The 18619-nt window shown below is 39.5% G+C and overlaps 1 protein-coding gene across 1 annotated transcript in view; it reads left to right on the forward strand.

The window, feature by feature from the left end:
• The window catches only part of LOC132377821 (palmitoyltransferase ZDHHC5-B-like), a 53756-nt gene extending 46545 nt beyond the window's left edge, over positions 1 to 7211 (forward strand). Inside the window, exon 6 of the transcript XR_009506783.1 lies at positions 5779 to 7211. The gene's annotated coding sequence lies outside the window, so the exon portion shown is untranslated. The remainder of the gene's footprint in view (positions 1 to 5778) is intronic.
• The last annotated feature ends 11408 nt before the right edge of the window (positions 7212 to 18619 follow it).

An 18619-nucleotide genomic window follows, 5' to 3' on the forward strand; every position in this document is an offset into this window, starting at 1 on the left:
TGTTTATTCTGTAGGTCTCATTTTCTCCAAATTTATGTTTCTAATGGTACTATTTGTGCACTGCTGGATTTTTAGATTTCATTAATAATGGATACACATTCAATGTTTTAGATTCCTTATATGCTACCCTTGGAAATTTTGCTATTCTTCCCAATGAATTATTTCACATCCTCACATTAAAACTCAAATTAATGGAAGGATGCAAAGCAAAGCACTAGTACCTAGCAACACACAAAAACTGCTGGAGGACCTCAGCGGGGTAGGCAGGAAAAGGGTATATTTCGGGCCAAGATGCACATAATTTTTTTTTTGGCTTATTTCCAACTATCAATGAAAACCATGTAATGTCCCATAGTGGCAAGGCCGGACAGATAATCTAGATTTGAAAGAGATAATTTACCTAGGTGCGCTCAGGGGAAGTAGTTGTTTCTGTTGCATTTTACCCTTATGGTCGGTTAGGAGGCCTGCTGTATTTGTTGGTGTTTCTACTTCATTTCTAGGCCCTGGTATTTACTGGCAAATGTCAAGGGGTGAAACCAGGCTTCACATGACCTAAGCTGCCAGTATTATGTTGATCCAAAGAACAGAGTACAACACAGCTGAAGATGTTTTGCCAAACTAGTAATTAAATGTCTAACTAAACTAACCCCTTGTCCATATCCATTCTTGCAAACTCCATCTAAATGATTTTTAAATGCCCCTATCACACCTGCCTTTGCTACCAACACTTACAACGCACTTCAGGCATCCAACTTTCTCTGTACAAAAAAAGAAACTTGATCTGCACATCTCCATTGAATGTACTCCTTCACCTTAAATGCACGCCCTCTAATATTAGTCACTTCAGCCCTGGGAAATAAACTCTGGGCAGAGACATGGTGTTTAAATAAAATAGATATCTGATAGGCAGCTGTATAACATGACCGTGTACCCCATATACAAGCCTCTCATAATCATATATATTTCTATCAAGTGTCCCCTGAGCTTCTGCCACTCCAACCCAAGTTTGTTCATCTATTTTTAGCACGTACCCTCTGATTAAGGAAGCAACCTGTAAACCTCTTTCACACCATCTCCAAAGTCTTTACATACTTACTGTAATGGGACAACCAGAATTGAATGCAATATATTATGGGTGACCAGAATTGAATGCAATTGTATTTATTGTCATCTGAGCTGAGAAAATCCTGTCCAAATTGATGCGATCAGTACTTTTAGATAAATGCTCTACAATGTTGCATCACATAATTACAGATGGAAATGCCATTTTGGTTCATCCAAATGGAGCAACCTTAGAGTCCTGGTATTTTGCAGTTATCTTCCTCCAGTTTAAATTTTGCCTCATTACTTTTAATTTAGTCTTTTTAAATTATACAAGAAATGAGTCACTTATTGTTGTTATCATTGAATTCCAGATCACGTTAAAGGAACTCGTATAGCAAATGATTACGCCAGAGATTGAGTTAGTTTTGGCTACCCAGCTTCTTTACTAGGAATACGATCCACATAACTAGTAGCAGAAGGACAATAAATGCTTTAAAATAGTTAGAAGAATTTACCAGGAGCATCTCTGCAAACTGATTTTGTGGTTGTTAGGTTTTTTTTGTAGATGCATGTGAAAATGCAACCAGGAAGCCACATATAATTTTATCTTAAGTTAGAAAGTCCACTTTCAGAATAGAAGTTACTTTCATGTAGCTTATTTCACAATACTAGGACATCCAATGTTGTATTATTACTAGACAGGTATATGGAGAAATCTAAGGTGAGGGGTTATTTCAGAGTCAGGGTTTAAGGGTTGGCACAACATTGTGGATCCAAGGACCTGTACTGTGCTGTACTGTTCTATGTTCAAAGAAATGAACTTGACAGATAGCTGCAATAATGGATATAATTCCATAATTAGTTTACACAAATCAAACCCCTGCAAACAGCAGATCTTCCATCTGTTTTTCCTTATCTTGATTGAGGGGTAAGTATTACCTATCACTGAGGAGAAATTCACTGGTCTTCTTCAAAATAGGCCTAACTAAACTAGCTTTGATGAGATGGCCCCTTACATTCCTTCTTCAACTTTCCTGTCTATCCCCTCCCCCACCCCTCGATCTTTCCTCTGATTGGTTTTTCACCTGGCACCTACCAGCTTCTCCTTCCCACCCTACCCCCACCTTCTTTATAGGGCCCCTGCCCCCTCCCTCTTCAGTCCTGACGAAGGGTCTCGGCCCGAAACGTTGACTGCTCGTTTCCACGGATGCTGCCCGACCTGCTGAGTTCCTCCAGCGTGTTGTACGTGTTGTTTTGACCCCAGCATCTGCAGTGTACTTTGTGTTTATATTTCCAACAGAAATAGTTTTCTGTTTTTTAATTATTGATTATTTAAAAACTGGTTTAACAAGGAAATAACAACATAACAAAATAATAACAAAATAATAACCTATAGATATTGCTGTAATAGCATTCTTCTTTCTTCCTTATATCCAGCGTCAGTTCCTTGAACTATAACAATGGCTGGCTCAACTTGTCACTGTGTCAGAGTCAACACCTTCCCCTCCACCTAAATGTGTCAGCCTCATTCCTACTTTGCATACATGTGACCTCCTGAGCTCCTGCCCTTGTTTCTACTTTAGTTGTTCCAGTGGACAGAACAAGGCATTGCCATAGGGAACAGGCATAAATTCCCTGATAGAGCGTTTACTGTTGTTCTGCAAGAAAGATGGTACTGAGAACTTCCAAGGCAATGCATCCAAAACAAACAAAGACCTGTCAGTAGCAGAAGTTCTTCAGAAACATCTCAATTTCCACATTTTGCCCCACCTGTGGAAGAGTCTGGAGTTTCAATTCAGCTTTATTGGCCACTTGACAACCAAAAAGCTGGAGAGGAAGCAGTTCGTCCTCAATTGTAAGGGACTGCCCATGAAGGAGAAGGAAGTTATATTCTCAACCATAACCTTCCTCCTGATTGTAAATATATATATGATCACGTTGCTTTAGTATCAAAAAGGACGAATTTAGCTTGACACTATTGTCAAGTATTTATCTATCGGACAGAATTTTTAACTCCATTGCCATCTCTGTACCATATCTCACTGCCTGGTAAGAGACAGACCGCAAAGTGGCTTTTCCCTCAGCAACTTTGGCAGATTTGCTGCAGGATTTCAACAGCAGGATTTGTGTCTCATTGTAGGCAGATAGAGAATTCAGAAATATCTGCAAGTTATTTTCCAATAGGCTACTTGCCAATGCTTCTAGTGATAGAGATACCAGTAAAATTTGGTTTTAAGAAGTATTATAGCTAGAAGAAGCTCGTGTAAGTTTTAATTCTTTTAACAGTTTTCTTGAGCAGTTGGAGGAGCAAATTCACAACTTACATAAAGCACAGGTGCTGGTATCAGCTACATGCTTCCCTGAACTCAAGGGAAGTGAAAATTGTAAAAAAAAAAGCATGGAAAATGTTGGAACCAGAAATGAAACCAGAAAGTGATGGTAACAATCAGCAGTGGTGTCAGCAATTGTGAAAAAGTAACAGTTAAGATATCAGCTAACACGTCAAGATCCTTCAACAGAATGAAAAAAATAGAAAGCAAGTTAATTTTAAGTTGTAGAGAACATGAGGAGTAGGTTGGGTTAGATAGAATAAAAAGAATATCTCTCATAAGTAGTGGCCAGATTTGCTGTGAGAAAAAATTGTAGAGTCTGTTAAAGTATTATTGGGGATATTAGTATCTGCCTTTCCATATCATAGTTCAAAGTAAATTTGTTATCAAAGTGCATATATGCCACCATATACTGCCCTGAGATTCAATTCCCTGTGAGCATTCACTTGAACAAAATGCACAAATTCTTTATAAATTTTTCAGATTGGTTTCAGACCAAGTTATTATGCCAAAAAAACTTTAATATAGGAATAGCAGAAGTGTTTATTGCCTTTTGAGTTCTGTATGGCAGATTTTCTTAAGCCTTGAAGTAAAAAGTTAGAAGTTTTTTTCCTTTATCACACAATTTTATATTTTCTTTCTTTGTTGATATCCCAGTTATTTATGTTTCATATTCATCCATTGGTTGTATTGTATCCTACTACTCTGTTTGGTTTCTGTCAGCTCTATTGCACCTTTCCTTATGCTTAATGCTCCACATTTATTCAGTCCAAATTTCACGTTTATATCTTTCAAAAATAATTCTAGTATTTGCTTGAGCTTAACTGATGAAGGAACATACAAGTTCAAATCATCCATGTATATTACTATTATTATTATTATTATTATTATTATTATTTGGGGATTGCCAAACGTTATGTGGATTTTTTGGTGTAGTCTATTTTGTTTTGTGCTTTTGTGATATCATTCTGGAGGAACATTGTTTCATATTTAACTGCATTGCAGTTGTGTGGTTTCTAAATGACAATAAACCAAAATCCAATTCAATTAGTATTAGTTTTTTTTTGGAATCTCAGGGCAGTCGATGACAACATATACATACTTTGATAATAAATTTACTTTGAACTATGATATAGAAAGTCAGGTATCAAATTATACAGAAATGGACAGCATATTTCTCCTATAATGATTTTGCTGGCTTCTGCTAAATTGTGATAAAGTTTCTAAGCCCAGTATATGTAAAATTATTCTCACAGCCATGAAACCAGAACATATCTTGGCAGTATTAACAGTATTTGAATATTTTGATTTGGTATATAGAAATTTTCCTGGTAGAGATAGCTACGATAAGCAGAAACAATTCAGTCTTAAGCCCATTTGCAAAAAAGTTGGGTTTTTCTTACAAATTCAAAAGGTGTGAAGTGTTTTGAAAATAGTATTGTTGGAAAATATCAATATTTTATACTAATATCCTCATTTCAGATTATTTCATAATTGTCCTATTCCAGTGGTACAGCAAGTAGCGCACAACTCCAAGCAAACAGGTTCATTCTTTACTTCAGGAATTTACTGCATGGATTTTTTATATTATGTTTGTGACCATGTGGGTTTTCCCTGAGCTCCCTGGTTTCCCACTTTCCAAAATATACGGATGACCACTGGTTAGTGGGTAAATTATGGTCTGTGTGTTGATCAGTGGAAAAATCTGTGGGGAATTTATGGGAATGTGGGGGAATTATAAATAAAATTGGGCTGGTGCAAGGTTTATTGCAATTAGATGTCTCGAGTTTGTCTTGGATTTGGTGGGCCAAAGGATCTGTTCCTCTGCTGTCTGACTCAATGACTCCAGTTATTAAACTAATTTCAGGAATTAGAATAAGAACAGAATGTTATCCTTCAAATTATGCACACACCCAAAATGTTAACAAAATTCTGTGAAAGTTAAACTTCTTGCCAACTGGTCTCACCCTGGATTTGGCATTTTTTGATAATGGGTGAGTCAAAGATGAAGATATTAATTTTTTAAAAGTAACAGCCCTTAATGCACTTAATAAAAAAAATGTGAAAAATTAAAAAGATATTTTTTGCTTCATAAACACATTTTTTAACATGAGATTGCAATTTTCTACCATGTAACTGTGTGACTACATATAAATGCTATGAAGTTATCCTTACTGCATTTGTCTTTTTAAAAGTGCTACAGAGAATGTTACACTATAGATTTATTTATTCATTGGCTTTTAAGATGTATATAATTTAATACAAGTGCCATGTCTCCAGTTAAAATTTATTCCTATCTGTTGGTGTATTAGCTGTTGCAACTTTGAATAAGGGTTAAATTGTGAAAACAGTGTAAATTTATTTTGTGCCTTTAATGGTGATTTTTAACCTCTTGTTTTGGCAGTCTGAGATACCCACCTGCTTCAAGCAGGCTTCAGTTATACTGGCTTCTAAGAAGAACATGGTTTACATGCCTCAATGAACACATCCAATAACACTTACATCCACTATAATGAAATGTTTTGAGAGGTTGCTGACGAAACATATCAACTCTTATCTGAGCAACAGCTTGGATCCACACCATTTTGCTTGTGGCTCAAAAGGTCCCCAACAGATGCCATTACATTGGCTCTTCAATCAACCCTAGAACATCTGGACAGCAAAGATGCATTCATCAGGATGTTCTTTATCAACTATAGTTCAGCACTCAATACCATCAACACCTCAAAGTTAAACATGGAGCTTTAAGATGTTGGCCTCAATACCTCTTTGTGCAATTGCATCCTCAATTTCCTCACTTGAAGACCCCAGTCTGTACAGATTGGCAACAATATCTCCTCCATAAACTCCAGCAGCACAGGTGCTGTATGATTAATCCCCTGTTCTAATTACTAAGCACTGCTCCAATACCATATTCAAGTTTGCTGATGATGCCGCTGTCATCGGCTGAACCAAAGGTGGTGACGAAGCAGCACATAGGATAGAGATTGAAATTCTGGCTGGGTGGCTACAACAGAAACCTATCAGTCAATGTCAGCAAGACCAAGGAGATGATTATTGACTTCATGAGAATGATACCAGAGGTCCATAAGCAAAGCATCATCAGGGGTTCATAGTTGGAGACGATCAACAACTTTAATTTCCTCAGTGTTATCATTTCAGAAGATCTATCCTGGACCCAGCACAAGTGCAATTGCGACGAAAACATAGCAGTGCCTCTACTTCTATAGAAGTTTGTGAAAATTTAGCATGCAGCTAAAACTTTGACAACCTTCAATATATATGTAGCGGAGAATATATTGACTGGTTGCATTATGGCTGGTATGAAAACACCAATGCCCTCAAATGAAAAATCCTACAAGAAGTAGTGGGCACAGCATAGCCCATCACAGGAAAAGCCCTCCCTTTGAGCACATCTGCATGATGCATTGTTGCAGGAAAGTTGGACCCTTCATCAAGGACCCCCACCACCCATATCATGATCTCTTCTCGCTGCTGCCATCAGGAAGGTACAGGAGCCTCATGACCTACACTACCATTTTCAGGAACCATTATTACCCCTCAATCATCAGGCTCTTGAACCAGAGTAGATAATTCCACTCAACTTTACTTGCCTCATCACTGAACTTCTCCCACAACCTACGGACTCACTTTCAAAGACTCTTCATCTCATGCTCCTGACATTTATTTTTTCTCTCTTTTGTATTTGCACAATTTGTTGTCTTTTGCACAATGTTTGACCATCCTGTTGGGTGAGGTCTTTCATTGATTCTATTGTGTTTCTTGGATTTACTGTGCATTCCTGCAATAAAATGAATTTTAGAGTTGTACATGGTGACATATATGTACTTTGATAATAAATTTAATTTGAAGTTTGAAATTGGACTATTGCCGTTAATCCTTGCTATGAGCTTGAACTCTGCATTTCATGTAACCATTTAAATTTTCTTCTTCAATCACCTTCTAAACATCTTCTGTAGTGAATGCATACTTTTTGGTTCAGTCGCATACTGGTGATATACACCACAATATTACAGCCCACTTTATCGTATTGTTTGCCCTAAGTTTCTTCCATTAACTCTTACATTTATGTATTTGGAAATAGATAATAATCTAAATGTTTGAGATTTTGGATGATAATTTAAATAAGCAATGGTTAGTCAATTCCACATCTCACTTGATTTTCAGCAGTGATGTACAATGGACAACTGTGTTAATCTTGCTTTTGTTATTCTTCTGGAATCCAAAACCAAATTGACTTCCATCCTTTTCTATAGTCTCCTTGTGACTTTAAAGCAGCCTATGAAGTTTCTCCACTCCCATCACATCAATCATAGATAGGGTAATATCTGATCACCTCCTGATATCCCCATCCTTTTTATTCACATCTAGCTACCCACCTCACCAACCCACCAACCCACCTCCTTCCATCAGACAATCACTTACAATGGGACATCCAAATTCATGCTATTTCAGCTTCTGGATCTCCATTCATTCTATAGTTTCTGCAGCTCATAACACTCAATTACACTAACAATTTATCTATTGTTGCTCTTCTTCCCACTAAAAATATTAGCCTCTTTTTTATTGGGCATTGTCACTATTCACAAGAAATCCCGGTATGAAAGGATAATCCAAAGCTCTTCTTTTCAACCAGGAATTATCTTCTTAAATGTGACTTGCTTGGATTCCCATCCTCAACTCTAATAACTAGAAGAGATTCACTTTTTTTTTAACTGTGAATGAAGTGAAAGGGGATAAAGAGATGAGATTGCAATCAGGATCCAAAGGACAATTTGGTTATTCCTGGTCCTCATTTTTAAGGTTTGCGTGTATTTATTTATCTGTTATGCTGCCTCTGTCCCTTCCCACATTATCCTAAACATTTCAGAATCAGGTTTAATACCACCAGCATATATCGTGAAATTTGTTGTTTGCAGCAGCAGTACATTGCAAAACATATGTAGTAATAAAAACTATAAATTAAAATAAGAAATATGTATAAAAAATAAATAAATAGTGCAAAAAGAGGGGAATAAAAATACTGAGAAAATGTTCGTGGATTTATTGACCATTCAGGAACCTGATGGCAGAGAGGAAGAAGCTGTTCCTGAAATGTTCTGTGTGGCCTCAATCCACCTGTACCTCCTCCTTGATGGTAGCAATGAGAAGAGGACATGTCCTAAATAAAGTCTCCTTTTGAAGGTGTCCTCGACGGCAGTGCCAATGATGGAGCTGACTGTGTTTAAAACTTTTCTGCAGACTTTTCCAATCCTGTGCGGTGGCCCCTCTTGAATATATGGATCTACTTCTTTAAGAGTAGTTCCTACCCTTATTATTATGTATGAACAGATAACTTCAAAGTGGCAAGAGGTCAGAAACGGTTTACCAGAACAAATTGTGAGTGACAAAGGACCTTGATAGATGAGTTCTGAGTATACATGAAGAAAAATGGCATCAAACATTTCAAGTCAGCACCTCACCACCCAGCAATGAATGGGTTAACTGAAAGGTTTATCCAAACTTTCAAGAAATCCATTAAAGCTATGGACAAGGAGGATGTTTCGCTACAGCACAAGGTGTACAATTTCTCTTTTGTGTATCAGAACTCTGTTCATGCAACAACAAATCAAACACCTCAAAGTTCAAGTTCAAAGTAAAATTTATTATTAGAGTACATACATACTACCCCATATAGTCCTGAGATTCTTTTTCTGTGGGCATACTTAGCAAATCTATAGAACAGTAACTGAAAACTGTAAACATCAGGAACTGTTAACTGTACACAAACTGTGCAAATGCAGATATAAAGAAAAAGTAATGAATAATGAGCATGAAATAACAATATTTAACAGAGTCATTAAATGAGTGTAACTATCCCCTTTTGTTCAAGAGCCTGATAGTCAAGGGGAAGTTACTGTTCTTGAACCTGGTGGTGTGAGTCCTGAAACACCTGCACCTTCTACCCGATAGCAGCAGCATGTAAAGAGCCTGGCCTGGGTGGTGAGGATCTTTGATGTTAGATGCTGCTTTTCTATGGCAATGTTTCATGTAGATGTACTCAATGGTTGGGAGGATTTTACCCATGACGTTCTGGGCTGAATCCACTAATCTGTGGAGGATTTTCCACTCAGAGGCATTGGTGTTCCCATACTAGGCTGTAATGCAGCCAGTCAGCACACTTTCCACTACACATCTATAGAAGTTCAATGACATGCTGAACCTGCTGAACATGCTGAGGAAGCAAAGGTGCTGTTATGTTTTCTTTAGAATAATATTTATCTGATGGGTCCAGGATAGTGACATCCAGGAATTTAAAGTTACTGATCCCCTTATGATTACTGTCTCATGGACCTCTGGTTTCCCTCTCCTGAAGTGAAAGGTTGTCATTGCACCACTCAGCCAAGTTTTCAGTCTCCCTCCTGTTCATCCCCTTTGATACAGCCACTACAGTGGTGTTGTCAGCAAACTTATATATGGTGTTGGAGCTGTACTTAGCCACACGGTCATAGGTGTAAAGTAAGTAATTGCAGGGGGCTAAGTACACATACATGTGGTGTTCCTGTGCTGATGGAAATCATGGAGATGTTTTTACAGTAAACTGCAGTAGGCAGTTTAAATAGTTTCAGCATGGACTAGATGGGCCAAAGGCTGGTTTCAGTGCTGCACTTCTCTAAGAAGGGGAGCCCAAAACTAGAGGACATAGATTAAAGGTTAGAGTGGAAAGGTATAAAGGGACCAGAAGAGCATGTTTTTCACACAGAGGAAGGATATGTGAAATGAGCAGCCAGAGTCAGGTACAATTACAATGTTTAAAAGACATTTGGGCATTTTCAAGGATAGGAATGGTTTGGAAGGATATAGGCCAACAAATAGGACTTACAAATAGGTATGCAACTTGGTTGGTATAAACAAATTTGACCAAAGGTCCTATTTCTGTAGTGTATAACTCTTTACCAAATAGGCCATCAGTTCCAACACTTGAAACGTCTAATGTTTGCTTGACTATCATCATCTTTATTAGTAGTATCACTTTCAGTTGAATTGGCTGTGACATTATGATAAGGGAAAATGTATGATTCTGTGGCACGGATAACATTTCACATCCAACAGACATAGAATTCTGAGAGTTTGTATCCATCTTTTATAAACAGAATATCACATCAGTTTTTTAAAGATTAATAGGGCTGAGTCATTGCGACCAAATTCCAGATCAAAGCATTATGTTTGCTCACGTTCACATCCTTCTTCTATCCAGTTAGTTTTAGTAGAATCTCTCATTCGACATGGAGAGAAATTGCATATGTTTTACTTAATGGAATGCTTCCTTTCTCAAACTCTTCTTCTAGTTGTCTCCCTGCACCCCCTAGAAAGGGCTTCTGTGGTATTGCATGTTGGGATTTTAAACTATTCTAATTATTGTCCTTTTTTGCTTTGCTGCACTCCTACATTTGAAAAACCTAAGGCAAACATATGGAAATAAATTGCAGTTAAAGTACAGATGGATTTAAACAGTAGATCGAAGAGAAACATCATCTGTGCTACACAATCAAGCCACATACACTTCAGTTTATCTCTCTGTCTTTTAAAGCCTGAAGAGTATAGGCACAATTTACTGGAACTCTTCTCCTCAGACTATGTGCATATTGCCAATATCCCAAGAACTGATGGAGATTATACTCCCTTTATTACAAGTATATCCTTCCTTAGGCTCAGAAAGCTAAATCTGTATGTAGTATTACACACATGGCAGGGTTCCCAACCTTTTTTATGCTATGGACCACAACCATTAAGCAAGGGGTCCATGGTCTAGCAATTCCACCCCCCCCCCTCCCCCACCACCACCCTAAAAATTGATCAAGATTCTTCTACACAAATCTTCTTATATTGAAGGCTTTACAATAAGTCTTCCTAAATGCCCAATTCTCACCAAACAAAAAGAGACCCATAGTATGATTCTGGCATTGTACCAGAAGACTGGAAAATTGCAAATGTTACTCCATTATTTAAGAAGGGTGGGAGGCAGCAGAAAGGAAACTATAGAACTGTTAGCCCGACATCAATGGTTGGAAAGTTGTTGGAATCTATAGTTAGGGATGAGCGGTTTTGGGCTCCTTATTTTAGAAAGGATATACTACATTGGAGAAGGTTGAGAGAAGATTCACTAGAATGATTCCAGGAATGAGGAACGTCTGGCAGCTATTGGGCTGTATTCCCTGGAGTTCAGGAGAATGAGGGGGGGATCTCATAGAAACATTCCAAATGTTAAAAGGCATGAACAGATTAGATACAGCAAAGTTATTTCCCATATTAGGGGATTCGAGGACAAGAGGGCACGACTTCAGGATTGAAAGATGTTCATTTAGAACAGAGATGCAGAGAAATTACTTTAGTCAGAGGATGGTAAATCAGTGGAATTTGTTGCCACTAGTGGCTGTAGAGGCCAAGTCATTGGGTGCATTTAAGGCTGAGATAGATAGGTTCTTGATTAGCCAGGGTGTCAAAGGGTATGGGGAGAAGGCAGGGGAGTTGGGATGACTGGAAGAATTGGATCAGCTGTGATTGAATGGCGGAGCAGACTCGATGGGCTGAATGGCCTGCTTCTGTTCCTACATCTAATGGTCTTATGGCTTTGTATCACCTGCTCTCAAACTAAGGTCATTCAAAAAGGTTGTTCATGATCTTTTGTCTTTTTACCACTTTTTTGTCATAACCTTGATTCCTTTAATATTCAAAAATTATCAATTTCTGCCTTGAACAAACTCAGATATTGATCTATCAGTGAAAATTAGCGTACAAACAAAACAATCAATCTGTTGAGACTGCCCCTAGAGAGGGGTGGATTTTTTTTTTTTGTTTACAGGTAGACAGATTGAAGGGTGTGGAATGAATTTTCAGGATAGAGAAGACATATGGATGTGGGTTTTGACAAGGAAAGTTCAAAGTAAAATTTATCATCAGAGTACATACCCGTCACCACATACAACCCTGAGATTCTTTTCCTGCCGGCATAATTTGCAAATCCATAGAACAGTAACTATAAACTATAAACATCAGGAACTATTAACTGTAAACAAACTGTGCAAATGCAGATATAAAGAAATATCAATAAATAACAAGCATGAAATAACAATTTAACTGAGTGTAGCTATCCCCTTTTGTTCAAGAACCTGATGGTTGAGGGGTAGTAACTGTTCCTGAGCCTGGTGGTGCATGTCCTGAGGCACTTGTTCCTTCTACCCAATAGCATCAGCAAGAAAAGACCCCGGCCTGAGTGCCTGGGTGATAAGGATCTTTGACCATTGATGCTGCTTTTCTACGGCAATGTTTTATGTAGATGTACTCAATGATTGGGAGGGTTTTACTTGTGATTTACTGGTCCAAATGCATTACCTTTTGGAGGATTTTCCACTCATTGGGGTTCCCATACCGCCGTATTGCAACCAGTCAGTACACTTTCCACCACGCATCTACAGAGGTTTGCCAAGGTTTTCGATGACATGCTGAACCTTCGCAGAGGTGCTTTCTTTGCAGTTATATTTATATGATGGGTCCAGGACAGGTCCTCTGAGATAGTGACACCCAGGAATTTAAAGTTACTAACCCTCTTCACCTCTGAGGATTACTGGCTCATGGACCTCTGGTTTCCCTCTTCTGAAGTCTACAATCAGTTCCTTGGTCTTATTGACATTGAGTGAGAGGTTGTTGTCATTACACCACTGAGCTATGTTTTCAATCTCCCTCCTGTATGCTGATTCATCACACCCCTTGATACGGTCCAAAGAGTAAACTTGTATATGGTTTTGGAGCTGTACTTAGCCACATGGCCACAAGTGTAAAGCGAGTAGAGCAGGGATATTATATTTGAGAATGAGGAAGATGTGTTGAGGGTTGTATGTGGAATTGGGTCTTGGAGGCATAGAGGATGTATTAAAGGATGGGTGAAGGTTCATTGATGATATAAATTGTATTTTCTAGAGTGTGCTGATTGTAGAGAATGAAATTTTGCCTGATGGAAATGGAATATTGATTTATGTGGCTGCAGTTGGGATGTTCAGTGGCATAAACAGAGGTAATTAAGATAGGGAATTGTGACTTTGGAGAGATTGGGCATTTCTTTTGGATGAATATGAAGCAATAGGAATAGACTTTCAGGGAATAAGTTATATGTGTGAAGGGTCAGGGATTAGGATTTTGAAGCAAGAGTATGTCCTGAGCTGTGTTGAGGGCATTTGAGAAGTGTTTGCTGTAAGAGAGAGTGTGTCAGGTGGGATATAACTATTTTAGTGGAGAGTTAATGAATGGGAATAGCATGTTGTAAGGTTTTGTAATTTGGAGGCTATGTTGAGGACATTAGGATATTTTTAAGGAAAAGCATGAGCAATGAAGAATGGGGAGAAAGTTTAAGTTAATGAATGGGATTTCAGGGTGAGGAGATGATTTTTATCAGGGTGTTTGTATTGAGATCTTGCAAGTTGTTTTGGGGTAACTTGCTAATTTTAGGGATGAAGATCTTGTATGGAGTGGAGGGGTGGGAAATGGTTATAAGTGGAATTTCAAAGAGACAGGGCACATTGACATCCAGGATTTGTTGAGGGCTTGGATGGTGTTTTGGGATTGGAGTAGGTAGATGTTGAAGAGAAAAATTGAGTTAGAGAGAAATAGAACATAGAACAGTAGGGTACAGGAATAGGAACTTCTGCTCACAATGTTGTGCCAAACCAGTGAAATGGCCGACTAAACTAACCCTGTCTACCTACCCAATGTCCATTACCTTCCATTTTCCTCACATTCATGTGTCTATCAAAACGTCTCTAATATATCTGCCTCTACCCTCACCCCAGGCATTGCATTCTAGGCACCCACCATTCTCTATATAAAAACTTGCCCCACACCTCCTTTGAACTTGTCCCCTCTCACCTTACTTCAGTGGTTAGTAAGCTGATGGAGAAGATCCTGAGAGGCAAGATTTATGAACATTTGGAGAGGCATAATATGATTAGGAATACTCAGCATGGCTATGTCAAAGGCAGGTCGTGCTTTACGAGCCTGATTGAATTTTTTGAGGATGTGACTAAACAAATTGATGAAGGTAGAGCAGAAGATGTAATGTATATGGATTTCAGCAAGGCATTTGATAAGGTACCCCATGCAAGGCTTATTGAGAAAGTAAGGAGGCATGGGATCCAAGGGGACCTTGTTTTGTGGATCCAGAACTGGCTTGCCCACAGAAGGCAAAGAGTGGTTGTAGACTGGTCACACTCTACATGGAAGTCGGTGACCAGTGATGTACCTCAGAGATCTGTTCTGGGATGCCTTCTCTTCGTGATTTTTAAAAATGACCTGGATGAGGAAGTGGAGGGATGGGTTAGTAAATTTGCTGATGACACAAAGGTTGGGAGTGTTGTGGATAGTGTGGAGGACTGTCAGAGGTTATAGCAGGACATTGATAGGATGCAAAACTGGGCTGAGAAGCGGCAGATGGAGTTCAACCCAGATAAGTGTGAGGTGGTTCATTTTGGTAGATCAAATATGATGGCAGAATATAGTATTAATGGGAAGATTATTGGCAGTGTGGAGGATCAGAGGGATCTTGGGGGTTTGAGTCCATAGGACACTCAAAGTTGCTGCACAGGTTGACTGTGTGGTTAAGAAGGCATATGGTGTATTGGCCTTCATCAACCTTGGGAATGAGTTCAAGAGCTGAGAGGTAATGTTACAGCTATATAGGAACCTGGTCAGACCCCACTTGGAGTACTGTGCTCAGTTCTGGTCGCCCCACTACAGGAAGGATGTGGAAGCCATAGAAAGGGTGCAAAGGAGATTGACAAGGATGTTGTCTGGATTGGGGAGCATGCCTTATGAGAATAGGGTGAGTGAACTTGGCTTTTTCTCTTTGGAGTGACGGATGATGAGCGGTGACCTGATAGAGGTGTATAAGATGATGAGAGGCATTGATCAATCATGTGGATGGTCTGAGGCTTTTACCCAGGGCTGGAATGGCTAGCATGAGAGGGCACAATTTTAAGGTGCTTGGAAGTAGGTACAGAGGAGATGTTAGGGTAAGTTTTTACACAGAAAGTGGTAAGTTTTTACATAGCATTGTGGGCCAAAGGGCCTGTATTATGCTGTAGGTTTTCTATGTTCTGTACTTCTATGTGAATGCATGCCCTCCAGTATTAGATATTTCAATCCTGAGGGAAAAAAATATACTGTCTGTCTACTCTGTCTATGCCTTTCATAATTTTATAAACCTATATCAGATTTCACCTCAGACTCCACCACTCTAGAGAAAATAACCCAAATTTGTCCAACCTCTCATTATAGCACATGCCCTCTAAACCAGGCAGCATCCTGATAAACCTATTCTGCACCCTCTCCAAAGTCTCTACATCCTTCCTATGACGGGGAAATATAGGAACTGTATGCAATACTTGAGAAGGAAGTGTAATTCCAGAAACCGAAAGAGGTTGAGGCTTTGAGATGAGGAAGGTATGGCAGGGAGTGAAGAGGGTGCATTGAGAGCTGTGGATTAAGGTTTTGAGACAGGAATTGTATCTTTAATGTGGAAAGTTGTGATTTGGATGGGAGTTTGCCAAAGTGTGGATAGTATCATTCAGGTTTGACTGGAGATGGCATATTGAAGGGATGTTTGCACTGAGGAATGGGAATTGGAGCTGAAGGTAATGAGGATATGTTGAGGAGTGGGGAATGAGCTTTGAAGGGATGATGTATAGAGAAATATAGGGTGAGTTTTGAGGATTTGAGAAATTTCATTGAGGGGTAAGGATTGAGACAAGAGAGGGTACTGTTTGCAGGGATTTGAGGTCAAGATATGTATTGAGGGTATTTTAGTAAAGAATAATTTGAGTGGTAGAGTTGGTGTTTGTTTTTTTTTCACTTTTGGACATTAAGGCGTCATTTGTAAGGCAAGCAATTATTGCCTTCCCTAACTATCCTTGAAAAGGTTGTAATATCTCAGTGTTTGTAATATACATTTCTGCTGCATGGATTAGATAAATCCATAAGAGTAGATAAATCCCCAGGACCTGACAGGGTATTCCCTTGGACCTTGAAGGAGACTAGTGTTGAAATTGCAGGGGCTCTGGCAGATATATTTAAAATGTCAGTATCTACGGGTGAGGTGCCAGAGGATTGGAGGATAGCACATGTTGTTCTGTTGTTTAAAAAAGGCTCTAGAAGTAATCAGGGAAATTATAGGCCAGTAAGTTTGATGTCGGTAGTAGGTAAATTATTGGAAGGAGAACTAAGAGATAGGATCTACAAGTATTTGGATAGACAGGGACTTATTAGGGAGAGTCAACATGGCTTTGTGCGTGGTAGGTCATGTTTAACCAATCTATTTGAGTTTTTCAAGGAGGTTACCAGGAAAGTGGATGAAAGGAAGGCAGTGGATGTTGTCTACATGGACTTCAGTAAGTCCTTTGACATGGTCTCGCATGGGAGGTTAGTTAGAAAGATTTAGTTGCTAGGTATACATGGAGAGGTGGTAAACTGGATTAGACATTGGCTCAACAGGAGAAGCCAGTGAGTGGTAGTGAAGGATTGCTTCTCTGAGTGGAGGCCTGTGACTAGTGGTGTGCTACAGGGATCAGTGCTGGGCCCATTGTTATTTGTCATCTATATCAATGATCTGGATGATAATGTGGTAAATTGGATCAGCAAATTTACTGATGATACAAAGATTGGAGGTGTAGTCGACGGTGAGGAAGGTTTTCAAAGCTTGCAGAGGGATTTGGACCAGCTGGAAAAATAGGCTGACATATGGCAGATGGAGTTTAATGCAGTCAAGTGTGAGGTACTGCACTTTGGAAGGACAAACCAAGGTAGAACATGCAAGGTAAATGGTAGGACACTGAGGAGTGCAGTAGAACAGAGGGATCTGGGAATACAGATACATAATTCCTTAAAAGTGGCATCACAGGTAGATAGGGTCATATAGAGAGCTTTTGGTACATTGGCCTTTATAAATCAAAGTACTGAGTATAAGAGTTGGAATGTTATGGTGAGGTATAAGTGAGGCCAAATTTGGAGTATTGTGAGCAGTTTTGGTCACCTAATTACAGGAAAGATATTAATAAGTTTGAAAGAATGCAGAGAAAGTTTACGAGAATGTTACAGAGAAAGGTTGAATAGGTTAGGACATTATTTCCTGGAATGTAGAAGAATGACGGGAGATTTGATAGAGGTGTATAAAATTATGATGGGTATAGATAGAGTGAATGCACGCAGGCTTTTTCCACTGAGGCTAGGGGAGAAAAAAAAACAGAGGACATGGGTTAAGGGTGAAGGGGGAAAAGTTTAAAGGGAATATTAGGGGGGGGGGGGCTTCTTCACACAGAGAATGGTGAGAGTGTGGAATGAGCTGCCAGATGAAGTGGTAAGTGTGGGCTCACTTTTAACACTTAAGAAAAACTTGGACAGGTACATGGATGAGAGGGGTATGGAGGGATATGGTCCAGGTGCAGATCAGTGGGACTAGGCAGAAAAATGGTTTGGCACAGCCAAGAAGGGTCTGTTTCTGTGCTGTAAGGTTCTATGGTTGTTTGGATGTCATTTTCAACTTCTAGATTTACTCTGACTCTGATGCAGTGGGTGTGAAAAAGTTTCATCTTCAAGAGGATGATGTAGTGATTACTTCTACCATTGCAGTCATGAACTGAAGCATCCCACTGTGAGATCCGTCAGAGGTGAGTGTGCTATTTATTGTGAGACTTCCACTGTAGCTTTAGTATATCCTTTTAAAGTAATCCTTCCTGATCAAGGTTGTCTTGCTGACACTCCAGTTCTGAGATGATTGATGAGACCACAGAGGGAACTGCCGACTCTTCCACAGATGGGGAAAGAAAGAGGTGCTGACAGAAGTGGCAGGTGGGGAGTTTTTGGAGGGTGATCTGCCACTTAAACCTTCGCGTGTTCCCAATAAATGTCCTCCAAGTTTTCAATACCATTTCGGTGGTAGACCCCCCACCTCAGCTCCAGCCACCCAATTTGGTGTGGACCTCCGGGACTGACTATCTGCACAGAATTTGCACGTTCCCCTTGTGAACATGGGGGGGTTCCACCATATGCCTCGGTTGCCTCCCTTATCGCCAAAGCGTGACGGTTGGAGGGAGGGGGTTTACCTGACTCCCCCTCGTACGTAAGAAGTGGAGTTGAACCTGAGGGAGTCGATGGGGACGTGGGAAGACCACGGCTCGGAGGCCCGAAGAGCGGATCGCGCC

Source organism: Hypanus sabinus, chromosome 2 (assembly GCF_030144855.1).
Source record: "Hypanus sabinus isolate sHypSab1 chromosome 2, sHypSab1.hap1, whole genome shotgun sequence".
Lineage (NCBI taxonomy): Eukaryota > Metazoa > Chordata > Chondrichthyes > Myliobatiformes > Dasyatidae > Hypanus > Hypanus sabinus.